Source organism: Ascidia mentula, chromosome 5 (assembly GCF_947561715.1).
Source record: "Ascidia mentula chromosome 5, kaAscMent1.1, whole genome shotgun sequence".
Lineage (NCBI taxonomy): Eukaryota > Metazoa > Chordata > Ascidiacea > Phlebobranchia > Ascidiidae > Ascidia > Ascidia mentula.
In genome coordinates, this window is record NC_138570.1 from 4,063,473 (window position 1) to 4,069,472 (window position 6,000).

The window sequence follows — 6,000 nt, forward strand, 5'->3', positions numbered from 1 at the left end:
AATCAAAATGCTTTTTCAACGACTGCGCTTAATCGTAAAATTTCCACTATAAACCACCAACCAAAAGCAGGATGCAGCAGGGAGTTTCTAGCAACACATGTTGACAAAACACAGCGCGGCGTTCGTCTCCAGTAAGACTGTGGGTATACTCTCAAGCCACAAAAACACGAAATGTCACAACAACCCAGCGTGAAAAACTATTAGGGAACAATGTTTTCATTGTTTACTGTTCCCACAGACAATAACATCATGCGGTCGGCGACCTTTTCGCGAATATCAGCCGCCGACGCATCCCTCGGTTTTGGTCTCTGGTCTTTTCCAGCCCGCAGAGAGAACGACGACACGAACATTTCCCGACAAGTAACGACATGTTTGGTGTTTTTTGTGGTCGCACCCACTTAGCTGCGAAGGACGAACGACGATCTACACACGCTAAGTGCTTGTGGATGTTATTGTTGCGAGTTCAATGGTTCGTGTCCACTTTCCGCGGCCATGTCACGCCATACTAATACACGTCATAAACCGAGCCCCTTAACGATCTAACACATGAGCTCAAGTTAAAATTCATATTCCAAGAAACTCTTTCAACGACAAGGACATATGCGTTTATATTTTGTTTCTGTATTAGTCCTTGGCCATGTTGGTTCATTATTAGCACCAGAGAGCGCTGCTGAGCGTTTCAACGCAACCCGACGGGAAAAGCAATTGTGAATCGTTGGACATTTTCTCAACCAAAATTAGATTATTAACAACACCACTTAAGACGCTCAACTCATCTAACGGAAAAGCTGATCGGGATTCGTGCCTAGAACATCAAGGGTTCGAATTCCGTTGTAAAAAACGTTTTAAATACATTTCACAGCGAAATGGGCGACAGTACATACTTGTAGTATATAAAATCCGCAGTCACCATACCAGAATGTTATTTAAGCCGCATATGTGAACCTGCGATACCCGTGCGATGTTGTTCGCACATAAGGAGGCTTTCTGTAAAATTAATGCAATAAAAATAAATCAGAAAAAGTCAACATTTCTGCTGGGATGTTTGATTATCTGTAACTTGTTGAAAATCCAGCATGAAAAAAAGGTTCTATAACCAAAGTCCTGCAACGTAAGTAACATGACAGCGCAACATCAAGAGCCACAGTCTCTTTCAGGGATGTGTTGGAAACCTTTTTGACAGGCGCCGCAAGGACGCCATCCGTTCTGATGGGAATAAGGTTTGATCCAAACAGCATGGAAAGGACTTTGAACCGGTTTCTTGCTGCTTGTGTAGACATAGGTAATACAACAAATTTTTGGCGCCGATTTTCTTCAGGACTGGCGAGGGAGGCAATTACACGGCCAACACGCAAACACGTCGTAAATGTTCCAAAAATGATATTCTCGATGGTGTGTACATTCGGGAAAGAACCGATCCGTTTAGATTACTAAGGCCAGGAATGGAAACTCCTTTTTGTGTATTTTAGCCATGATCGTAGTTTCAGAGAAAACCCATATCGGTCGAAAACCACAAACGTCGCTTACAACCGAAACCAGGCAAAAACCAATGTGATCGATACCCACTTTAAACGCGAGGGCTTTGAAAGAACGTGCTGTGGGGATAATATTGGTCGCTCTGGTTAGTCACGTGACCGAGTTGCGGTCGACAACCAATCAGAGTCCATTAGCAGGGTGTCGGCGGTGAGAGTGTGTTGTCGGCGGTGGCGCTTTGATCCTTTGGCCACCGAAACATGTAAACAGCTCGATCACGCAAGCCGCACATCAAAGCGGACACGCCGAATCCGTGTAACACCTTTATTATGGGACGAAGTGCGAGACGCCGTCGCGAAGCGCCCGTCACAAGCATTCTGGTAAAAGCGAAAGCTCGGTCGTTGTTTACCAAAAGCCGACCCGAAGCGTAATGACAAGGAAGAGCCATGTGAATTGCCGCTGGAGCACTGCTTCATTAAGGGTCCTCGCAGGTGTTTATTACGACTAACGATGCGCATGATATCACGGTCGCGTTACTCTCTTACGGTGTTATCGAGTTCAGGATATTCCCGCGTCTCTTGTGTTACCCCGAGCACCGGCCATCGAAAGTTCAACTTTCACATCTTGCGGAAATTGCTCAATGTAATCGATACCATATTGACGTCATAATCGGGTTTGCGGAAGTCAGATTAATTACCCGATCCGATTCATATACGGAGTGTGATTGTGGTTTTGACGCCCGTCGACGATCGACTGAAAGGCAAAATCGTTTTTGTCAAGATGCGCCCAAAACTTAAAAACGCGAGTCCGTCACCGCCCCGTCTCCCGGCAGGAATCCAAAACCGAACTCAGCCACTCTCGTTTCACTTTCAAAGGCAGAGGAAATCGCGGCGGCGGAAATGCGACTGAATGGATGTGTCGGGAAGTCAGTGCTCAGAGCAAGGGCTTGACTGGCGATCATAACGCAATAACATAAGGGTTTGTAGAGACGAATTAAGGCCAGTAGGACGCTCCGATTGAATTTATGCTTTTACACTGGTGGCTTATGACTAATTTTGCTCTAGGTTTGTTGCAATCCGTAGTACAAGAGAACCCGCGTTGGAGTCGTCACGCTTGGCCAAAGCACTTTTGAACAATTCAAGGTGCAGATTGGGATACATAAGCAATAGGTAATGGATAACGAATATAAAAGTCAGCATAACGTTAGCAAATAGGCCCCACCCTTAAAGTTGTTACGCTATATATATCGTTAACTAAGTGGCCATCAGAAGTGCAGATATTAATTAGTTGTACACTTTGTGGTGATGTTTGTCGTGTTAGAAACACAATGAGAAAAAAGTAATCAGGTGTTGTAGCGAGAATTGAGATGTGTATCTTTCTATTTTAAGAGGACATTGGACCTTCAGGCGCACGGAAATCTTGTTTCTCGGGGACGCGAACTGATACAAATTAGCCGCGGTTTTCACATCTTCGTTCATTAAAACGGGTTTTGGAGTTTGGTCTTACACTGTACACAGTTTTTATCGCAAAAGGAAAGCAAACCTTGGTGGCGAGTTGCTCCACTGTAGCCGGTCGTAAAACGCAAATTCCAGTCGCGGAAAAGATGCGTTTGCCCGTTTCTCCTTCGCATTCCGCAGTAAACGAGGTGGGTTTCGCGCAGGCTCATGATAACACGTTTGCGGGAGTCGTTCGCAAGAGGCATTGCGCTTTATTGAGCTTGTCGTGACCATGTGCTGACTTGTGTTATGGGAGTGAAATTGTTCGATACATATCTGACCCTGTTTTATAGCGCCATTTTAGTGTCTCCTTAGAGCAAATTGGTGGAGCTGGTAGAGGAAGAACCATAATTATGTTAGCATAGTATAGAGAGCAATTAACCAGATGTCGTTGTGTACAGTAAGGTAAAATATCCACGTGATTACAGGCGTTAAATATCCTTAAAACGTCCCCTATGAAATTAGAAGAGCTTTGTTGACAAACCTAAATGCTAGCTCGCCCTTTCACTTTCGTTGTTATGTTGTGATGTCGATTAAATGCGTTTCCTGAGGAGGGGCAGGTGGTTGATACGTAGTCCATTGAGTGGCCATTTAAATGCCGCCCAATTAGGAGTTATTTTTTACAAGGTTACTCTTATCGGAATGCGATTGCAGAACAGACATATGTCATTCAGTCTCCACATTCTACTCTGAGAAGCCTCATTGTCGCAAAGGTTACCCACACACGCCCTACGGGCCCCAGGACCTATTGGCGGTCTACAACAACAAAAAGGCATATAACGCCTCAGGTGACCTTATAACAAGCGACGAGGATAGACGCGGAAGCACGAAACTGCCCCACCCCGTTGATACATTCCTCCACACCATCACGAAGAAGCTGTGCTTCCGTGGGGTTTGTTTGGGAGTGACACGGCGATGCACGCGAGTTCTTAATGCCGTCAAGTCGAGGAACAGGATGTGCTCGTGAGCAGTGTGCGTATATTTTACCAAAGACCTGCAGTGTTTTGTCAACAGCTACCTGGAACGTCCCGGGCCCGTTGATTTGCCCGAAAGGGGTGTTGTGTACCCATCGGGCGCCTCTCGGCCTCCGTTCCTGTTTACCGCCGAACGGTTAGCAGCCCTTTTTTGTGAAAAATCAATGCCCTTCGTGTTTGCCCAAGGCCCACCAGGGGAAACGCATGGGTCGTGTTAATAGAATTACAAAAGCCGCTGACAATGTGCCGTGACGCCCACCTATAAGCAACAATACGAAAATTAGCCGAGTTGACCCTAAAACGTTCGGTTACGTACAAAAAAACGCAATTTGTAACCCAATAATAACACATATCATTAGACTTAAAACAAGCTTGAATTTTGTTTTGTTTGAAAAGATGACAAAAGCTCCACTTAATGTAGATTAAAATACCCAATTAGGAACATTACCGCTTTATAAATCTTCAAGACAAGCAACATAGCCCAAATAACGGCTCTGCAATATATTAGCTAACCAATTGATTGTAACGACAATCAACGAAATGTTGTCAGTCTTAAAATTACCAGTTGTTGACAGCAACATTCCATAATGGCAATGACGCCAGATGTCGTACTGATGTGGCAAAAATACAATCCTCAATAATTCTCAGCAAACACTCGGGCACACGTGCAGCAGGCTTAAAAAGTGCTTACTCTCAGTTCCAATAAAAAGGCCATTACGTCCGGTTTGCACGAGCAAGCATAAGTACTGTTTACATGGGGCTTCACAGTAGCTCGAATGGGACAACATGCTTTCAGCAAACTGTTGACTCGGCTTAAATCGTGTTGACAAGGACCAAACATTTTGTCCACCGCTCGTGTTCGTGGCCTTGCGTGTTGTCAACCAATAAGGCTCCTGTGACTAAAGACTTGTCCCTTTCCGTGTAAATCTATATTTCCTAAGGTAAGTCGCAGATAACAGAAAAAATATGTCACATATAGGCCAGAGGTGCCCAATCAGCCCGCAAATAGGTTTGAGTGGCCCACTCGACAAAATCCGAAAAACCGTTTTTTGCCAGATTTTAATATCATTCATTGCACCGCAACCGAAATAATTAGTTTTTTGTCATCAAACGCAAATGGTCGATGAGCGTTATTGCTTCAAACCGAAAACATCTGCAATGACAATTTCCATGTGATATTTGATCTGTTTATATCCACAAGCGTGTGACAAAAATAAGAACAAAAAATTCCATATTGAGTCGCCCGCAAAATTAATTCCATACCGCGCACATGTTGCCTTTCAGCCAAACAAATTGGGCGCCGCTGACATGGCCACAAACAAGTCGGAGAAATAGAAATTGGAATATAAGTCCAAATTATAATGCTTTTGTTCATACACTTATCCACATGTTTCCAATGCCATGTAGTTATCAGTGGGATACAGGTAAGTTAGTCAGTCATTTGCTGTAATGCGTTGATTTTGAGATACTTTTCCAAACATATTGACCCTCTGCAACCACTTGATGGTTTGGCAATCCTTTATAAATCGGTATCAGACACAATATAAAAACCAGTTCTGTTTTATGTCGTTCAGAAAGTTTATCACTACCTGTAGAGCTGCATACGTTCGTGTAATTGCTAATATAGCGAACAAAGTCAATGGAATTGGAGGCCATAGTAGAGAAACCGTGTTAAACAAACACAGTCGCAATCTTTTATAGCAAGCCTTCATCCGACAAAAAATCCTTCGAAAGAGCACCAAGGCGAGTCATGTAAGACGATTCGCATCGGTTAATTTTAGAGCTGGCTAATCGAGTGACACGAGTTTTCAAGTGCGGCGTAACACATGTATCGAGTGTGGCGAAACAGGCCTAATTTTCGGATGATTCATGCGGGAGCAGCGTGGGAGGTGATTACGCAACGCGCGAATGCGTTCGGACGCAGGGTTAATAGGAGACAATGCAGGTGCCTCAACCGCAAAGTTCACGGGCCCAACTTGCGGTTTCTCGTGCTGTTTCGAAGAATTTCCGCTTAGTCCCGTTGTCTCGCAGTCCCTTACAGTTTATATTAAACGATT